This window comes from Adiantum capillus-veneris, chromosome 4 (genome assembly GCF_014529385.1).
Source record: "Adiantum capillus-veneris isolate H3 chromosome 4, ASM1452938v2, whole genome shotgun sequence".
NCBI lineage: Eukaryota > Viridiplantae > Streptophyta > Polypodiopsida > Polypodiales > Pteridaceae > Adiantum > Adiantum capillus-veneris.
This window is the reverse complement of record NC_140934.1, coordinates 22,253,238-22,273,449: the sequence shown is the minus strand read 5'-3', so window position 1 is coordinate 22,273,449 and position 20,212 is coordinate 22,253,238.

The window sequence follows — 20,212 nt, the reverse complement described above, 5'->3', positions numbered from 1 at the left end:
TCTGCTCCCCATAGCTGTTTTACTCTTGCTGCTCTTAACCAAAGCCTCCCCAACATCATTGGATAGGAGAAAGTAGATTCTTCCAACCTGAGATCCACAAAGTTGGCCACAAACTACAGTCCCCCAACTAAGTTTTGCAAATTCATCAGAATTCCCAAAGGTTGAACCCGTCTTTGGTCTGCCATCTTCACTTGAAAAGGTGTTGGATCCCATTTCTAGAGATTCACACATTTGCATGTTGACTCTAGGAGAATATTAACTCCTGACCCGCCATCCAAGAAAACTCCTGGAACAAACACCTTTCCAATAGATACTCCCACTAGTGGTACCTTGTAATCTACATCCATTGGTAGGACTTCACATGCTTCTCCACAAAAAATTTCTTTAGTTTCCATACCTATTGCTTGCTTTGTACCTTCCAATTCATTAGTTAATCTTTTCAACAACTGTTGGGAAAATGTAGGTACCAACCTCAACATTTGCTTTACAGTAAATGCTATTGGAGCTGACAACAAAGCTTCATAAAATTCATCACCAATGCCCTGCTCTTTCAGTAAAGTCTTACTTTTATCTAATGTACTTTTCCCTTGGTCAACCAAGGATCTTTCAGCAAACTCCCATTCTTCAGATGGTATATTCCCTCCTTGGGACTCTCGTACTTCCTTGAGTGCTTTTGTTCTCAGTTCTTTTTGCTCCTTCCAATTCATAGTTCCCTGATCTTCTTTTTCCTACACGGTTGCCTTTCCTGGCTTTGATTTTGATCTTTGTTACAACCATGACATCAGTGTACCCACTTCTTTCAGGAATATCCTCAATTTGGATACATGTTGCATAGTCACAGTTGTAATGCTCCTATCATTGAATGCAAGTTTCCCAGATCTCTTCTTTCCCCCCTTCAAGCTGAGATGAAACATAACATGCTTGAATCTAAGAATTTCATTTATACATGTGTGCATTGTTGAGTGCTCTCAACACATGACAAGAAAGACAAGATTTAGTGATGAAACGGGCCACAACAAAACTCAAACTTCTGCTTCACAAACAGGATGAACATTGGCACACCAATCGGCATGCCAGTTGCATGCAGGACAAAATGAGTGCACAAACCCTTACAAACTAGAGCTCACTTCACTGGTTGGGCACTATAATAGCAGTAAGACATGGATGTTCGAAACTCATGTGCCACCATTGTTTGTTCCCTCAAAGTACTACTTCATGAGATGTTTAAATCTGCAAAGATGGAATTCAAAGGAATGGAGCTCTTGCATAAGCATTGTACACAAGATGCATGAGATTTGGACGGTTGTTCAAATCTCAAGAATTATATGGTGCAATTCTCTTACAATGGATCTCCAATAATCAAATTTCCAACTTACAAGTGTCAAAAGATCATGTATTAAGGTTGACTTTAAATATTAGTTGGTCTTCTAAATATCACTCCTAGCAACCTCTTCAATACTAGTAGCTATGCATTCTTTTGTGAAATCGTCTTGAAGGTGCACCCTTTTTATCTGAATTCTTCTCTAGATATTTGGATGGGTATGAAAACCTCATGCTCCTTTGGGTCTAGCCCCCTTCTTATATCTCAACCATTTCAACCTTATCAATACTAGTAAATGTGCACTCTTCTCTATAAGAGGCTTGCAAAAGCACCCTTTTTTCAATTCTTATCATTACAGAGTCCCAATTACGTCTCTTTAGAAGGAATGTTAAAAACAAAGCACTTGCAAGTGCATTGCATGCTAGAGGCATGAGATTTGAATAGTGGTTGAAATATATATTTAAGGCCCTTGGGAGAATTTTGTTGTAGGTTCTCTTGAGGGGGATACACACACACACACACACACACACACACACACACACACACACACACACACAACAATCAGCTCTTACTAGCATTTCAAAAGCAACTCAAAATTGCATGATTCATTTCTTCAAGAGGTATTGCTACACTAATTGAGCTGCTACTGTACAAGTGCCATAGGAATATCGCAAAAAGTTGAATGGTTGAGATTTGGATCCAAAACTCATGTGCCACCATTTTTTGTTCCATTAAAACACAACTTCATGAGATGTCTAAATATTAATAGGTGGAATGAGAAGAAAGGAGCTTTTGCATGAGCATTCTACACAGGGTCCATGAGATTTGGACAATGATTCAAATATCAAGAATTCTATGATGAAATTATCCTACGATGACTCCCTAGTAATCAAGTTGCTAGGTTACAAGTGGTAGAGGATCATGGATCATCAAAATTTTTCAATATAGTTGGTCAAATATCACCTCTAACAACCTCTACAGTTATAGTAAATGCATGCTCTTCTATGCAACAGTCGTGCAACCTTTGTTTGAATCCTTCTCTTGAAAATATCTCATTCCCCCCTTGAGTCCAATCCCCTTCTCAAATCTTGACCCTAGCAACTTCAACAATACTAGTGAATGTACACTCCTCTTTGGAATAGTCTTGCTAGTGTACCATTTTCTTGGTTTCTTCTCTTGACATTTGGAAGGGCATACAAATCTCAAGTTGACCTCATGTACAATACTCTTACAAGGGAGTTGTACACCCTAGCACTGTCTCCAATACTAGTAAAAATGTGCACTTTTATGTGCAATGGTCTTTTAAGAGCACTCTTTTCATGAATTTTTCTCTTGACATTTGGATGGTATTCTAAATCTATACCCCTTGCTTGCAATTAGTTCACAAGGGAGTGCTTAGCCCTAGCACCCCCTCTAATACTAGTGAATACGTACACAATGTTTTTGCAAGTGTAACTTTTTATTTTGAATTCTTCTCTTGATATTTGAATGGAAAACCCTCTTGACATTGCACCTATTTTCATGCAACCTTTGGGTTTAATCCTCTTACAAGGGAGCTCTCAACCCTTCGCATTACTAGTAAATTCACACTCTTATCTACAATGGTCTTGCGAGTGCACCCTTTTTTGGATTCTTTTCTTAACATTTGGATGATGGTTCAAATCTCATACCCCCTTGGGTGTAGTCCCCTTATCAAATCTCAATCCTATAGTAAATGTGCACTTTTTTGTGTAAAGGTCTTGGAAAGCAATGCAAAAGTAGAGAGAACTTGCAAGAGCATTGCACTCTAGATGCATTAAATTTGACCAATGGTTCAAATCTTAAGAGCCCTTGGGAAAAACCCTCTTATTGAGGCTATAGAAACAACTTTTTTCTCTATTATTTTCATTTCAAAATAGCTCAAAAGTCACTATGATTTCACTTTCAATGTCTTTAAGGAGAACTACTAGAATAGTTGAGCGGTTAGATTTGAAGTGGCATAGAAATGTAGAGATATTTTGAGATTTGGATGAGAATACCACGGGGTGATTAGATTTGGAATGTGAGTGCACGGATGCGTACATGCGTGGTGTGTGCGGGGAAGAGGCGAAGCACGAGACGGTGTGGGTGGAGCAACCTTTGGGGAACAATGAGTGAGGAGCTCCTTATTCTTCATATAGAAATAATAAGGGTATGCACACACGATGGGCGGGTGGCCAGACACCGGATGTCCGCCACCTTTACCCCAACAAACTCCCACTTAAATGCGGTGCGCCGATAAGTGACACCTACTAGCGAAACTACTAGTATGTATAAAAAACTAGGTGAGAGTCTCTCTCAACCTATGCCCATTGGCTCGCTCTGTCGATCTACATGTAGTTGTATCGGCTTTGGTGGTAGGTGAGTGTGCGTACCCATGCTAGATTCTGCATGTAAATCCCGCAGACTACTCTGTATGGTCTGCAAACTCCACTATGCATCATGATAGTGTCAGCCATCACACGACTGACAACCCCTGCTGCAAATGCTCCCACTACAGCTACTAGATTGGGCCTCGACACTAACAACTCAAACATGAGACGCCCAAACGCTGACAAAATATGCACAAACTTGGTTGTACTCACCTCCCCTATGCTATCTGCAATCACTGCATTATCAAAACTACCCATCACGTATGGATGTGTCAACACCGACACTGGGATAGCTACATCCCTCTCACCCATAGGCAAAACTGTGTGTCCTGGCACCAACTCATCAGCCTCTAACATGAGCATATCAAAAAACTTCATGTTTGTCATCTCTGTATGTGTCTCTAGGGAGAAAACTTGCTCTACCTTTGCCTACACAAACTTTGACAACACCTGATGTGTCTCACTAGAGCATTGCCGCTCTATCTGTGTCTCTATAGAGTCCAACACTGGCACATCCTGCACATCTAAAACTCTATCTCGTGAGCATGGTAGAGCTCACCAGCGAAGGAGACACATCTTGTCTCTCACTCAAAGCATGTCAGCAACAAAACCGAGACTATGCCGTCTCGAACCTCAGACACATGCATAGGATATACCAAGTCGTTGCAGGCTCTTCTGGCAATCACTAATGAAAATGCAATGCATCTAGAAAGATTGCTCTGCAAGCAATATCTGACAACCAAAGTCTGCTGCATTGTCACACTAAGATCGAGCTATGTCTTAGTTGAGGAACGTAGGACACATTTTGTAGCGTGTATGATGCACCACTGGGCAAAGACAAACAAACATCTCCTAGACCGTCTATGTCAAACGCCGAACCATCGGCCAAGTGCACACCAACCAAGTCTCCCACTAGAAAATGTGATGAACCACTCACGACATGGTGTGACATGGAAAGCAACATCACTATGTAGTAACACAATGCCAACATTGTACGTATCAGCAAGAATGAAAGCGTCGTCTTACTGTCACACATGTTTGTTGCCCCATAAGTGAATGCCAAACTGGCAACATAGTGGGAGATCACTCAACCGTTACACAATCATGAAAACCATGACCAATCGCATCAAAACTAACGCTCACATATGCATAAACCAACTCCACAATCTGCAAAACTCTGCAAGCACACAATCTGGGACAAACTTCTCAATTGAGCATAAAGCATATAACCATATACGCAAGTAGAGAGCAAACTAGCTCAAAATGCATCCCACAAGAGAAATTGCCTGCAAAAATCTGCAAAAACCTATGAAACATGTGACTGTCTATCTGTAGCCACACAAGCATACACTAATCCTCACTCTTGGGAGAGTGGGTACAAGAACACCAAACAGTGTCCAAGTTGACAAAACCTGTCAAAGTGAGAGTAAACACTCGATCACTGTCAAAGTGGGAATATATCAACCACTGTACAAGATGGCATAACACTGCAAGCTTTTATGGTGAGAAGACATGGAAAATTTGAACAGAGTTTCCTTTGCAAAATGATCCAAAACTCAACGCAAACCGCAAGCCAAAAAAGTGCAGATAATTGTCAGAGTGGGAGTCAACTCAACCACTAAACCATCAGAGAGTAAATTGCAAATACGTACAAATTATGGCGAGAATCTGGGAAAAATTCGGTAGAGTTTCCTCTATAAACTGAGCAAAAACTCAAAAATCTCACCAAATATGCATGAAAATATACACTCAGTGTCTCAGTAGCAAAATCCACAAATGGCATACATAGCACCGCCAAACCCTGGCAAAAGAGCTCTCCTGACCGAGTGGCTCTATGGACGTATAACTATTCAAAAACACCTATAAACCTGCGAACCTGGTACCTGCGAGCTATGGCCAGCTCAAAATGTATCCGCAAATGTGTACATAGCATGAAACTACACAAGACAGTGCCAAAAGCTCTCTGAAATGCTCCACATAGTTGTACATGAGCATTACATGTGCCGCATAAGGTTTACTACAAAGACTGTGCAACCTGTGAGCAAAACCGCTAATAAACTGGCACACACTCCCTCATCAGGGGGTCCACCCACTCTCTCTCTCTCTCTCTCTCTCTCTCTCTCACACACACACACACACACACACACAACATCCCCTAGTGTTAGAAAAACAAACGAGGTCCATTGTAATTTGCCAGATTTTGAGCTTACCTTGAAGAAAACCGGGAAATTGTCACAAGTTTTAATGTAATTAATGATAAAAGCTTCGAATTTTGGTCAAAAAATCGGGAGAATTTCAAGTTTGCCCTTATTTTCTTTAGTTAAGAAAAAACGTATTTTTCTAGCCTGATCTTCCCTCTCTCTCTCTCTCTCTCTCTCTCTCTCTCTCTCTCTCTCTCTCTCTCTCTCTCTCTCTCTCTCTCATGTGCAAGTGGGCGCTAGAGAGGCTCGAGTGTAATGAGGATATCTAGTCTAGGTACTTTCTCGTGAGCTGCATGAGGGAAACAAGGGCTGCATGGCACCACTCGCTTAGGAGAAGAGGGATCTCTAGGTATTGTAAGCAAGTCCCCGAGGTAGAGATAGAGGAGCCAAGGCAAAAGGAGAGAGGAAGGCATTGTTTGCAGAAAGAGGTGTTGCTTGCAGTAGGGGGGCCTTCAGGGGCCTACGAGGCTGGCTTCAAAGTGGGGTGGCTAGCCCCAAGTGGCCTCAAATTGCCAAATTGCAAATAACTAAAACCTAAGTGGCCAAACACGGCCAACCCTAAGTTAAGTTTTTACAGCCATTGCACTTCTTAGTAGCAGCAGTGTTCATCACCATGCACTTATTTTTTACAACTAAGCACCAAGAAATTGGATGACTATCTCCTGAGTTCTTGCATGGCTGCCTCCTCCATGATCATCACTTCATAATAGTAACTCCGTTGAGCATAAAGACTACTGGTTGCATTGTGGTTGCTTGGAAGGAATGTCTTGAACATGATCACATGTGATCCAGAAGTATTGTAGGGTCTCACATTGATTGTCCCCATGCTTCTTGCAATAGCCAAGAATCTAGTGCCTCATATGTACACCTCTCATTTTTAAGCTTCCTTACCCAACCTACCATATTTGTGTCTTGAAAAAGTTCCTTATCTATTAGTAGATTCCCATGAGGAGTTGTAGCAATATCACCCCAAATGAGTAGATTTTCCCCTTTGAAAGTGCACCTAAAGCTTTGGTAGTACTTTGGCCCTACTTTGGGGGCACATAGCCAGGTGCCCTTGCCAATGTGCTCACACTTAGGTGAGTGTTCAATGCACTTATTAGCCTTTCCATGCAAATTTAGACACTCTAGCCTCAAGATTTTTGTCGAGTAACACATTGCTACAATTTATGTCCCTGTGGATCATATATGGTGGCCACTCTTGATGTAGAAAGCATAGCCCTCGAGCTGCCCTGTATAAAATTTACTTATGGTGTTACAATGTTAGCATCCATTTCATTCCCCTCATTTCCATGCAATCTATTATCTAAGCTTCCACATTCCATGTACTCAAACACTAACAACCTCTCTTTACCCACCTTGCAATATCCTAACAAGGGCACCAAGTTTCTATGCTAAGTCTTGCCTTTCGAAGACTCATATTCACCACATGTGGAATATGTCTCATATAATAATGTCCAAAAAAAGAACATCCTTCAAGTACAAGATGTCCTTGTGTGTGGAAATAACTGTAAACACTCCGCAACATGAGTGAGAGGGACCCTCATTATCCTTGCTCCACATTAGCTAAACCAAACGCAAGGAGTTCCTAGACCATGTTGCTCCTCTTGTGACAACATGAGCCAAAGAAAACTCTACCATGTAGGTCCTTAAATTCATAATGCAGAAATGTATCTAGGATACTACATCCCAAAATTCTTTGCTCCTACATGAACTTGTCATGTGTCTAAAGAGCAAAGTAGATGAAAGCATTGAAGCTTATACATCCTACTTGGAAAAACCAATCAAATCATATTTAAAAATGAAATAAAACCAATTGAAATGCGTACCTGGAGGTTGAACATAGTGGTCACTTACCCGTAGTCAAATGCACACGAGCAAATCTCCCACCTAAAAAGGCCTAGTAGCACTAATTAAAAGATTAGTAAAAATCAAGCACTTTTGCACTGATAACTTTGGGTGTTGCCTTTGCAATCCAAACCCCTTGGTTAAAATCTGGAATGTCAAACCCCCTATTTAGAATTTGGATGAAAAATGCTCAAACTAGCAGCCAACGGTGACCAACATAGTCTACCGTGTCTAATAGTGATTGGAATCAACTTGGAAAGTTAAACATTTTTACTAAACCTTAGTAGATTGCATACTTTTTTCCTTGAAAGTACAACTCTGATGAGATTAAACTATGACTCTCAACACCTATGGAGTGATTGTATATTATCTGGGTCATACCCCTAAAATACCACTCCTACAGACATAATCATTGTTGCAACAAGCAACAGATCTTTTAAAGTTGGAATCTTATTCACACAACTAGATCTTGAAATAATCTTCTCTCTCTATGAATAGAAGAGATTGATGTCTAACATCCCCAAGAAGGTAGTCATACTGAATTTCCTTAGGTTTTCAAACAAGAGATCCCCTACTTTAAGGTCCTCGTAGATTACTGATGCCATCTCATGAATTATCTTCTTTTGATAGTTAAGCCATATCTACCTTTTACCACAGAAGCTTCATATATATTGGTTGCTATTGCCCTTGGAGCCGTTTTGCTTCAAGAAGGGCATTCCATAGTATATGAGAGTCGAAGACTCAACTCCAATAAGCAAGTACTGGAAAAATACAAAAAAGAGCTACTAGCCATTCTATATGCCTAAACGTGTGGAAACACTATCTCTTGGGGACTCCAATCATCCTACAAACGGATTGCAAAGGCTCAAGAACTTCATGATGCAAAACAAGCCCTTCGACAAAAAAATGAGGTGGGAAAATTTTATTTCGCAATTTAAATTTCATATTGCTCACATTGCTGGCAAGCACAATCAAGTGGCCAATGCACTTTCACGATGGTCAATGGTAAATGTGGTGTCAATAGCAACTTACAATGATCTATCTTTTATGATAGATGAGTATGCTACTGACCGAGACTTTAAGTATGTAATTGTAGCATTTGCATTAGGGAAGAAAGAAGAACCATTCACCTTGGAGGATGGTTATCTTCTAAACGGCAATGGGCTATGTGTTACTCACCCATACAATAAGAAAGTCATGTAAGAATCCCGTGCTTTTCTTTATGCGAGGCAAACAGGGATTCCATAATCTACTCCTCAAGAACTAGAAATGTATTTATGTTGGCCTACCATGAAAAGTAAACATACAAGAGTATGTTTCAAAATGCGTGGTATGCAAAAAGTCAAAATTTGACCGAGGGAAGCAACTTGGATTGTTTCAGTCGACAGGCTTAGCAAGAAAACATACTCTATACCTATCAAAAATACTATTAAGGCACATCAATCGGCAACCCTCTTCATATCTCAAATTTCCAAGTATCATGGTTTGCCAACATCCATAGTGTTGGACAAAGATCCTAGAACGACCAGTAATTTCTGGAAGGGTCTCTTTGAGAATCTAGGAATTAGATTAAATTCCTCTTTCGATCTAACATCCACAAACGGATGACCAAAGTGAAATAACTAATCTAACAATTCCTGATCTACTAAAAGCCTATGTCATGGAAGTAGATCAACGTTCTCAATGAGAGAAGTACCTACCTCTTATAGAGTATGCATACAATGACATTGTACATACTTCTATGGGGAAAGCACCTTTTGAGGTCAAAGAGGGAAGTTCCAAAAGTCCCTTACTACTTAGAACACATGGGAAGATCTTCGCTGCTGATAAATATAGTCGAGACTTACAAGACTCTTTTTCAAAGATTAAAGAGGTTATATCCATCTCACAACAAAGGCAAAAAGGGATGTTGCTAATAAGCACGGAAGAGCCTTAGCCTTTAAGGAAAATGATTGGGTCTTGCTAAAGTTTCTCAAAGCTCGTTCATGGCATACTACGGGAAAGAATCCTACGGGCCACCAAGAGTATTATGTTAAACTAGCAAAATGATACTATGGTCCTTTTTAAATTCTTAATCCAATCAATGAGATGGCTTATCAATTAAAGTTTCCCAACCATTGGCTCATGCATAATGTTTTCCATCGGAGCCTACTTAAGCCTTACAAAGGAGCACCACAAAAAGAAGCAATAGTTGCAGACCCTCCAAAAATAGAAGATCAAGAAGAGGTACTTCAATCTGAGTCCATCCTACAACATGAAGACAAGGTATTAAGAAACGGTAAGATTATCCAACGACATCTTATTGAGTTTAAGAATTATCTTTTTAAAGATGCTAGATGGATGTAAGGAACACAGCTTAAGGATAATATGAATCTTGTCAATGCTTACAATGATGCCTTAGAGTAAGCATATGAAAATGCATTTTAAATGAGCAGTGTTTTTGTCTAATAAGACTCTCTCTTTATTTTATTGTGCACAAAATTTAAGAAGTATGTATGCTTAGGATCATGTTTGTTGGCGAGACGACGTCTCCCAAACACCAAGTTGAACTTGTCACTCTACTTTGGAAGTATGATATGGACTAAAGAGCAGACATGATTGCGACAGCTAAGTCTCTCCAGCACTAAATGGATTAGTCATCCATTCTAGAATGATGTTGTAGGGCAAAAAGGGATCTTCTACCCGCTAAGAAACATGGACTAATGACTAGGTTCTATCTTCTCTACCTCATAGTCGAGGACGACTATGATTTCATGAGAGAGGTAATGTCATAAAATCTAATATCTAACTTTACCAAATGATTTTCTCATATTAAAATAATCATCTAATACGGAAAGATAAAAGGAGAACAAGAGTTAGGATATAGATAAGTTCTTCAAGGCCTATCTCAGCAGGTGACCACAAGGAGAGATGGTTGCATCTTAACAGGGGTCCAAAAGGAGAGGGTCTACCAAAGAGAAATGTGCAATAAGTACTTCTAGACTTATCTCAGCAAGGGACCAAGAGGAGAGATGGTTACATTTCAATAGGAGTCCAAAACGAGATAGTCTATCAAAGAGAAACATGTATCTAATGGAGCTTAAAACACCTTAGGGTTAGCTTCATTAAAGTCTCCAAAGGTTAGTGTTAAAAGTACTTAGACTTAGGACCATTAGGTACTTTAGACCTTAGGCAAGCTAGGGCTGAACTTAACGTTCTTCAGGTGAGTAAGGTGCTTCAAGTGCTTCAGGTGACTAAGGTGCTCCAATATTGTAAAGGACAATACAATGTGGTAGTTGATGCTTTTAGTTGTATGCATGAGATCAACTCTCTTCTCTTTACAGAACTTAAAAATGAGTTTTTGGAATCTCTAAAGGGAAAAAATGAGCATGATGAAACATACGCCAAAGTGTGGAGCCATGTGAAAATGAGGGATCCTTCTCACTCCAATGTCGGTAGTGTGTCTTTTTACTCTACATCCAGTTCTCCTCTTTCAAGTGATGAGCTATAGAGATGGAAGAATTTTTTCCATAGAAGATGGGTACCGACTCCATAAGGGAAGAGTTTGTGTACCAATGGATGCAGACATTCGGTGCTAAATTCTTTATGAACGTCATGATAGTCCCAATGCAGGTAACCCAAACATAAGGAAAATTTATGCATGCATATGATGAAAATTTTATTGGCCATGTTTATATAGATATATTCAAGACTATGTCTTGCATTGCCAAAAATGTCAAGTGAGTAAAGCGAAGCGCCTGAAAGTTGGAGGTCTCTTTCATCCATTGGAGATTCCCAATGGTAAATGGGAAAGTATCTCTATGGATTTCTGTTACCATATACATGTGGTAGTGATGTGTGTGAACACACTAGGACCGCCGGGGCATTTTTTCCCTCTTTAGGAGGTTTTTTCCCCCGTGCATTGTATATACGCCCATCACTCTAGGGCTATCAATCTTTTCCATTGCACACTAAGTAACACACTCTCTATTGTGTGCCTTGAGCTTCCTTCGTCTTCTCCAAGCTGTGTGTGTTTCTCTGCAACCCTAATTCCAACAATTGGTATCAGAGCAAGTCACGTCCTCCCGGGCTTAGTCGCCAGCTGCTCCAGCACACGCCTGCTCACTTTCTCCGATTTCAGTGAGCTTTGGCAAGCGTTCGCAGGTCGACAAAATTTTTGGGATATCTCGCAGAGCTTGGTCTGCTCAGAATTTTGATTTGGGCTCATTTTGGCCTCCGTTTCCACTACAGGCAGTACTGCACAGGCTATTTCGTCAGTGCCGTTTTCTGCATAACATGTGCCTTATAGTCTTCTACGGTTTGTGCTATATAGCACAGGTTGTTCCCGCTCCATTTCTCCTATTTTTGGGCAGTTTTCACATCAGGTGCAGCATTTACCATGGCTGACAACAACAACACAGATGTGTTCAAGATGTTTGCTGCTGAGGACAAGTTGGATGCGGACAACTACCCTATGTGGGCTTATATGATGCAACATGTTCTTGTGTCAAAAGGTGTCTGGAACATTGTGCAGGGCATTGATGTACGTCCTGGTTCTGAGGATGTAGGCGATGTTGAGGATGTTGCAGGTCTTGCTGCAAGGATTGCAGCTGTTAGAGTTGTTTTGCCTACGGCAGAACAAGCTCGTTGGGATGTTAAGGATGCGCAGGCTCATGCATTGATTGCGTTGTCTGTGAAGCGCACCATTGTTCCTCACATCGGTTCAGCAAAATCTGCAAAATAGGCTTGGGATATTCTAGCAGGTCTTTATGCAAGCCACAATGAGGCTAAAATTGCTTTGCTGCGTAAAGAGCTGGAGTCGAAGAGTATGCATGATGAAGATGATATGGACACTTTCCTTGCTAGTGTCAAGGATATCAATGAGCAACTCATCTCTGCAGGTGAAGTCATTTCAGACAGTTCCCTAGTGCAGATTGTTCTTGATGCCTTACCAAATTCCTACCAGACTTTTGCTAGTACTTGGAGATTGATGACCCAAGGAAATCCTAAAGTTGTCAAGTTTGATGCATTATGCACATTGCTGTTGCAAGAGTCACTGTCCAGAAAAAACAGGACTAGACAGCGTGCAGTTGAACAGGCTTTTATTGCTTCTCAAATAAAGGGTGGTAACAGTAATGCAGCCACTTCTTATGGTTCTGCTGCGAGTGGCAAAAATTATGTTCCTAATGCTTCTGCTAGTAGCACTTCTTCTGGAAATTCTTGTGATAAGAGCAAAAAGAAGATGTGTTGCCATTATTGTAAAGCCAATGATCACTTGATCAAGTCGTGTCCTATGTTGAAGGCCAAAGAGGCCAAGAAGAAAGAGGGTGGTTCCACTGCAAATGCTGGTTCCACTACAAATGCAGCCATTGTTGAGTCTTCTGTGAAAGGAGACTATGTTGCTGATGTTGATGCAGAATGGGCGTTTAGAGCAGAGTGCACTTACAATCCTGCTGTCCATGATGCATGCTTGTCAGTTGCTGCAGATTCACATGTGTGGTATTTCGACAGTGGTGCTACAAAGCACATTACCTCACATCGTGAATTGTTTACCTCTCTCGAGTCTGTCCCTCATGGGAATTCAGTCACTTGTGCCAACAACGCCTCTTATCCAGTTCAGGGAGTTGGAAAGATTGTTCTCACTGCTGCTAATGGCAGTTCCTTCACACTTGTTGATGCATTGTATGTACCTGGGATCAAGAAGAATCTCTTGTCTGTATCCGCACTTGCTAGACTTGGACTGTAGTCAAATTTGGGGATGACAGATGTACAGTTCATGATCTCAATTTTGGTGATGAAATTGTTGCATCTGGCCTTTTGTGCCGTGGGCTGTATAAGCTCACTTTGTATGACAAGTGTGGACAAAATTTTGCAAATGCTATTGCAGATTCAAGGGCTATTTCAGATGCAAAACTTTGGCATGCACGTTTTGGTCATCTGAATTTTGCCAGTTTTGTTGCGTTTACAGAAATCTGATATGGTTGCTTCTTTGCCGCCTCTTGAAGCACCTGTCAAACACGTTTGTGAAGGCTGTATTTTGGGTAAGATGCAGCGTTCTAAGTTTCCAAAGGATGGTTCAGTTGGGGCCACATGCAGGTTGCAGCTTGTGCATAGTGATGTTTCTGGGCCCATGCAAACTCCGTCCTTGGGCAATTACCTGTACTTCATGAATTTCATTGATGATTACTCCAGGCATGCATGGGTATTTCCGCTTAAAGCGAAGTCCGAAGTTTTTATGTGCTTCAAACAATTTCTGGCTATGGCTGAAAATGTCTCGAAATGTACTATGGGCACCCTCCGTTCCAATCGAGGGGGGGAGTATATGTCTCATGAATTTAATGCATTTCTGGCTAGTCGTGGGATAAAACACCAATGTACAGTGCCTTATACGCCTCAGCAAAATGGTGTTGCTGAGAGGAAAAATAGGTCACTGACAGAAATGGCACGATGTATGGTCAAAGTCAAGCTTTACCGCATTCTTTTTGGCTTGAGGCCATCATGTGTGCCACTTATGTACTTAACAGGTGTCCTACGAAAGCTTTGCAGTCTATTACTCCATATGAAGCATGGCATGATAGAAAGCCTTCTATTGAGCACATGCGTGTTTTTGGCTGTTTGGCATATGCTTTGGTGCCACAAGTGTAGCACAGAAAATTGGATGATAAGGCTGTCAAATGTATTTTTGTTGGTTATAGTGCTGAAAGCAAAGGTTACAGGTTGTATCATCCGCCAACAAAACGTATTCTGGTTTCTCGGGATGTAGTGTTTGTGGAAGATTTTGTTCAGCCCTTGTTGTCATGTACTAGAGACTGTAATGTAAGCTCACAGGACATTTATGACAGTTTGTTGCCTCTTTTTAGTGGTGGAAATACGAATGTAAGTTCCAATGAGGCAAATGTACAGCCTATGGGGGTTTCTGAAAATGTTTTAGATCAGCCTATTACCGATGCAGATGTACATGATGTACTTGATGAGGAAAGGGCTGAAAATGAGCAGGCTAGAGGTATGCCAAAATGGCTGGTGCACACTTTGCGTGACAGTAAATTGGATGCACCTTTGTCTAGTCGTACTCGTTCAGGCTCTCGCCATGCATCCTATGCATCAGATTGTTATGCTTTGGCTGTGTCTAGTTTACATGATGTTGAGGAGCCTCTATCTTTTGATGACGCACAGAATTCAAAAAATTGGATGGCTGCCATGCAATCAGAATATGATGTACTTATAGAAAATGACACATGGACTTTATGTGATTTTCCTCCTGGCAAAAAGGCCATTGGTACGAAGTGGGTTTACAAGTTGAAACGCAAGACGGATGGTGAGATTGATCGCCATAAGGCTCGACTTGTTGCAAAGGGTTATGCACAGCAAAAAGGCATAGATTATGAAGAGACTTTTGCTCCCACTTGTCGTATGACTACTGTGCGTTTTCTATGTACATTGGCAGCTCATTTTGGTTGGGATGTACATCAATCAGACATTGTTACTGCTTTCTTGAATGGTGACATATTTGAGGAAGTTTATGTAACGCAGCCTCGCGGTTTTGTCATAAAAGGACAAGAGGACAAAGTGTGCAAATGTAACAAGGCTTTGTATGGGTTGAAGCAATCTCCTCGTGCTTGGTATGAGAAAGCTGACACTCATTTGGTCAAACAAGGCTTTCGTAACAGTCCAACAGAAAGCACATTGTATGTAAAGCATGAGGGTGATGTATTTCTCATCATGGTTCTTTATGTTGATGATTTGCTGATCACTGGACCAAATGAGAGACATATTGCTGAATTTAAGGCTGATTTGAATGCTACTTTCAAGATGAAAGATTTGGGGCTGTTGCATCATTACTAGGGTATACAGTTTAAGCAGTGTGATGGTGGTATTGCCTTGTGTCAGAAAAGTTACATAGAGACATTGCTATGTAAGTTTGGACTTGAGGATTGCAAACCTATTGCCACTCCCATGGAAACAGGTTTGAAGTTAAGTCTACATGATGCTGGCGATCCTCCTTATGTCACTCTTTACCAAACTGCTATTGGCTGCCTCATTTATGTATGCAACACGAGGCCGGATATTCAGTTTGCAGTCTCACAAGTCAGCAGATTTATGCATAGCCCAGGGTCTACGCATTGGCAGGCTGTCAAGAGGATTTTCCGCTACTTTAGTGGCACTTTACATCTTGGCTTGTTTTATCCCAAGGGGGGATCATTGCCGCCAGACTTACATGCTTTTTCGGACTCAGATTGGGCTAGTTGTTTTGACATGAGAGTGTCCACAAGTGGTTTTTGTTTCATGCTTGGCAGTTCATGTATATCATGGTTGAGCAAGAAGCAACCTACTGTGGCCACTTCGAGTTGTGAGGCTGAGTACAGGGCAGTCTTCACAGCTACGGTTGAGTGTGTATGGCTCAGACGCCTTATGGCTGATTTGGGTGTTGGACAGGACGCTGCCAACACTATCTACACTGACAGTCAGAGCGCATTGGCAATTGCGAGGAACCCAGTTTTTCATGCTCGCACAAAGCACATTGAGGTGCATTACCACTACGTCAGGGAGAGGCTCTCAGCAGGAGAGATCAGCTTGGCTTATGTGCCAACACAGGACAACCTTGCAGATCTTTTCACAAAGGCATTGTCTCGTGAGAAGCTTGAAGCTTTCCGCAAAGCTTTGGGCTTACTCCCCTTTGTGGACTGATCCTGTCCTCAGGGCACGGCACTTCCCTTTACTCATGTGCCAGCTTTCGTTCACCGCATCACTCCAGGGGGGATTTGTTACCATATACATGTGGTAGTGATGTGTGTGAACACACTAGGACCGCCGGGGCATTTTTTCCCTCTTTAGGAGGTTTTTTCCCCCGTGCATTGTATATACGCCCATCACTCTAGGGCTATCAATCTTTTCCATTGCACACTAAGTAACACACTCTCTATTGTGTGCCTTGAGCTTCCTTCGTCTTCTCCAAGCTGTGTGTGTTTCTCTGCAACCCTAATTCCAACAATTTCATTGTGCATTTACCAATCACTGCACGAGGTCATGACTGGGAATGGGTAGTAGTAGAGAGGTTGACTAAACTTTGCAAATTTATTCCAACCAATTCTACAATTATACCTCTAGAGTTAGGTATTTTTGGACAATCCGTATAGCCCAACAATATTGTGAGTGATCGTGATCCCAAGTTTAATAGACATTTTTGAAGGGCTATGATTAATCATTTGGGTACACAAATCAACATCAAAACTACAGATCATCCAAAAATGAACGTGTTAATCAAGTGCTAGAGGATCTACTAAGAGCATATGCTAGCAAAAAGCAACCACATTCTAGAGTTTTCTTAAATAGTGCCAAGTATGTGACAATTAGTTTTAGTCCTTTCATGCTTATGTACGGTTTTCAACCTAGGTCACCAGTTACGATGGGGTTGGCAACTGGGAAACTTTAGCAAGTCAAGAATTTTCTCCAAGACCACATGGATATGTTAAAACTTGCTCGTCCAAATTCTTGATAAGCACATGATAGATACAAAAATTTTGTTGGTGTTTCTATCTTCACGGAAGGGGAAGAGGTATTTTTATGTGTGTTATAGCATTCAGAAAGTCTAAAGAGTGGGCCAACACCTATATTATCTTCGAGATATTGAGGACCGTTTAAGATACTCAATCAAACTAGAGATATGGCATACAAACTCTAGTACCTGTGCACTCTCGTATTCATTTATATCCCATGTAAGTCTTTTATGTAAATGCTTGCATACAGATGACAATGTCATTGACCATCATATTTTGGTTGATTTCATTGAACCTCCAACCCAACCACATGAACCTAAGTGCCTTCTTGACTATCATGATCTACGTATGTGTCATCATGTGCATCAAACAGCATTAGTCAAGTGGAAAGACAGATCTGAAGAAGGTGTCACTTGGAAAAACATTAGTGTTCTTAAGAAGAAATTTTCCACTTTGTTTTTGAGGACGGAAATGCTTCTCCAAGGGGAGAGTAACGTTAGGCCAAGGGCTAAAGGCCAGGGGTTAGTATGAATTGAGCTCGGGGGTTGCCTATATAAGGACAAGAGGCTAGGAGGTGAGGGAGGTTTGGGACACCTTGGTCTCACAAAAAACTTCTTCCTAAGTACAAGATTAAATTTGGAATGTGTAGCCCAAAAAAAAGGCCAAGTTTTATTCAACTCCTAAGCCAACTTTGTGGATTCAAAACACTTCAAAATGCAACTTTGAATCTCTTTGAACGTGAAGTACATGGCAAGGTTCATTCATTTAGATAAAATTTGAGTTTGAAGCCTCTCTCTAATGACTTGGTGGAGTAGAGGCATGCCGTGTGCAAGTTCAATCAAAATCCATTGCAAGAGGAGATGAAGGTAACCTAGGAGTCTCATCATAAGTTGAATAAAATCACAATTGCGAAAAATCAAAGTCTCCTAGTTATTGCACTTGAGAGAGAGAGAGAGAGAGAGAGAGAGAGAGAGAGAGATATTGGGGTTAGAGGAAAAGTGCCTTTACTCAGAGCCAAACGTCCAGTGTCCAATTGCCCACTGAATACTTTCCTTATCTTTGTACATATGCAAATAATAAGGAGCTCCTCATTCTTACGGCATGCTCCACCCACACAGTGCACTCTCTTCTCCTCTTCCCTTCCCTGCACACTACGCAGAATTTGCAAGTTATGCGGAATGGAGCCGGAGACAGAATTACACTACATATGCCATTGCACCGTATACTATGAGATACGTGGGCGTTTCCATTGCCTATTTAAAGAAGGCTTTGGACCTCTAGATAGAGTCATGCAATACCAAGATCAAAGATGCTTAGGCTTGTATCTACTGGAACTACATCGGCACAGGGATAATCTAATGAGAAGACAAAGAGCACTACAGCCTCAAAGGCAGATCACAGATTTCTTCGGATCGAGAGTAGCAGAAGTGGAAGGAGAAGCAAGAGGCCAGCAGCCAGCACAAAGGAGTACCCACATTCATACCAAAGGCACCCTCATTGACAGGGCGATTGAGCTTAGGAAATCGAGACGACCACGACCGAGATGCAGAAGCACACTTCACCGGAGGAGACTACAACAAAGGATTAGAAGCATTCTAACCAGACACCCAGAATGCTCCTAAGAAGTTTATTTAATACTTTGTATTTAGTTTTTCACATTTATTTTCACACTTTCACACTTTTCACACTTAGTACTTTGGTACTAAGGTACCCAGACAATGTAACAGATTCACCACTTTTGTATCAGTTTGGTCTCATAGGTCATTTTGGCCTTTTGCAGACGTTAATATAACATTTCATTTCTCTCTCTCTCTCTCTCTCTCTCTCTCTCTCTCTCTCTCTCTCTCTCTCTCTCTCTCTCTCTCTCTCTCTCTCTCTCTCTCCATTTCTCTCCATTTCTCTCCATTTCTCTCTCTCTCTCTCTCTCTCTCTCTCTCTCTCTCTCTCTCTCTCTCTCTCTCTCTCTCTCTCTCTCTCTCTCTCTCTCTCTCTCTCTCTCTCTCTCTCTCTCTCTCTCTCTCTCTCTCTCTCTCTCTCTCTCTCTCTCTTTCAAGTGGCATCAAAGCCATGGCGGCGATTACGACGGCGGAGAACTTCCCCCCCTCTCTGGCAAGCTCTCAGCAACGGCAATCGAGCTCGATGCTCGATGACAGTAGATCTAAAAAGGAAAAGGCTATCAGGAGGAGATTTGATGGATCTTGGACCTCGAAGCATCCCAATGTGAGCAGTCCCTCTTGAGCTTGGTGAATTTGGGCATCTGCAAGGAATCAAGTAGAGCATGTGAGCTTGAAGGAAAGCTTGAAGAAGTGGGGAGAATCAAGCCCGAGGAGGGTGTGCATTAGCTTCAACCACGCTAGGAATATTGAAGTGTAGAGCATCTCTTCAAGAATTAGATCTCTGTGCAGGAGAAATCGGGTAGCAAAGCAAAGCATCTACGGGAGAATCGGAGCTCTACAAAATCAAATAGGTTTAGCATGTGAACATAGCACAAGGGAATAATCAAGCCAGTCAAGATTTGGAGAATTCATAGTTAATTGAGTTGCAAAGCAAGCATCGGTGGGCAAATTAGATGCTTGAAAAAGCCTTAAACCAATTTGAGCAGTGCTAATTGAGGAAGTTTAGAGTAGGTAATCGAGCAATCAAGAGCAAAGCAAGGATAATTGAGCATGTGTGCAGGCATCCAACCATTGCAAAGCTTTGCACTTTAGCACAATCGAGAAGGTCAAGCTAGGGGATTCAAGGATTGGAAGGAAGTGCATCGTGCCAAAGAGGAAATCAAAGAAAGTGTAGTAAAAATGTGACAACAACAAAGTACTTGAGGCAAAGAAATCAAAGCTTTTGGAGTGTTGGCTCATCAACAGTGCTGGTGATTTTTGGAAAATTGCAATGCTGGTAAATCTTGCAACTAAGTAAAAATCTGCAACAAATTGAGCAGGGAAATTGAGGCCTTCTGTAGCTCTACAAAGAGCAGGGGACAGA